This window comes from Lagopus leucura, unplaced genomic scaffold (genome assembly GCF_019238085.1).
Source record: "Lagopus leucura isolate 7727_CA_CO unplaced genomic scaffold, USGS_WTPT01 33376-0_obj-0_obj, whole genome shotgun sequence".
NCBI lineage: Eukaryota > Metazoa > Chordata > Aves > Galliformes > Phasianidae > Lagopus > Lagopus leucura.
In genome coordinates, this window is record NW_024968648.1 from 1 (window position 1) to 1438 (window position 1438).

Sequence of the window (1438 nt, forward strand, 5' to 3'; positions counted from 1 at the left end):
CTATGGAAATAAAAAAAATACAAAAGGGCGCAGCCCGGCGGTGGGAAGGGGTTGGGGGGCGGGGCGGAGGGGTCAGTCCTCGAGGACGATGGGCTCTGAGGTGCTGGCGGGGTGGGGCGGCGCGGGGGGCGGCAGGGACCCCCCCGGCCGTAGCGGCAGCCCTGGCTTCACCTTGAGGGGCAGCGTGGGGCGGCGGGCGGCCCGGCGCAGCTCCAGGTGGGTCAGCGCCTTCCGTAGGGCCCTGCGGGGGGGGGAGCAAAGCAATTAATGGGGGGGCAGATGGGAATAGAGGGAAACTGGGGTGAAAGAGGGGAGCAAAGGGGTGAATTTGGGCCCCCCCGCGGCCCCCCGGGCCGCGGGAAGGGAGAGGAAATAGGGAGAAAAGAGAGGGAAAAGAGGGGAATGGGAGAGAAATGGGGAGGGAAAGGGGATTCGTTAAGAGGAAAATGGAAAAAAAGGAGTAAATTAAGAAGAAAATATAGGGAATGGGGTGGAAAAGGGAAGAAATTGAGGGGAAGTTGGGAGAAATAAAGAGAAAACGGAAAAGGGGAGGATTGAGGGGGAACAGTAGGAAATAGAGGGGAGGATCTGGGGAATTTGAAGGGAAAAATGGGAGAATTGGGGGGAATTTGAGAGGAAAACAATGGAAAGATGGGAGAAAATAAACAGAAACCGGGGGAGCAAACTGAGGGGAAACAAAGGGAGAACTGATGGAAATAGGGATACATTGGAGGAAGACTAAGAGAAACCGGGTGGAAATGGGGGAAAACGGGGGTGAGCCGAGGGCCACGCGGACCCCCCGCAGCCCCCAGCCCCACCTGGTGTCCTTGGTGGCCACGAAGACAACGGGGTTGGGGGCGTCGGCGGGGTTCAGCTTCTGCCGCTTGCTGGCGGGTGGAGGACCGGCGCGCAGCCCCGCCGGTAGGGGGCGCCCGTTGGCCGAGAATGAGACGCTCGACGCACCGACCTGCGGGGACGGCCGTCAAGCCCCGCCCACCGGAAGCGCAAGCTCCGCCAATCGGAAGCCATCGCGATGCGTCCATCACCTCAAGTCCCACTCCCCCATAGGCCGCGCGCTTTGCCCCTCCCTCTCCAGCCCCTCCCTAATTCTTCCCATCCCCGCTCCTATTGGCCCGACCGCGCGTCCGTCAGCGCGGGGTCCGTACCCGTACCCGGGGGGGGCGGTGGCCTTCGGCCCCCCCCTCGTAGCCCCGTTTGCCCACGAGCCCCGCCAGCCCCCGGCTCTGGCTCAGCTGGTTCCGGTTGATGGGGGTCTTCGTGCCCCGCGGCGTCTTCGGCTTCAGGGGGGCCTGTGCCGCTGGGGGGGGATGAGAGGGGAGAAATGTTGGTGCTGTGCCCCACAGTGGGGTGAAAACAGACACCCCCCCCCACCCCCAAATAAACATAACCACACAGCCAGCCTTGGGTGTCCCCAAAA

General features: G+C 62.9%; 1 long non-coding RNA gene across 1 annotated transcript; it reads right to left on the bottom strand.

The window, feature by feature from the left end:
* On the bottom strand, nucleotides 1-1313 carry LOC122193763. Its single transcript, XR_006182970.1, has 3 exons — nucleotides 1167-1313; nucleotides 819-967; nucleotides 1-241 (listed from the first exon to the last, which is right to left on the bottom strand). It is a non-coding gene; the product is annotated as an uncharacterized LOC122193763 (long non-coding RNA).
* Nucleotides 1314-1438: the final 125 nt, after the last annotated feature.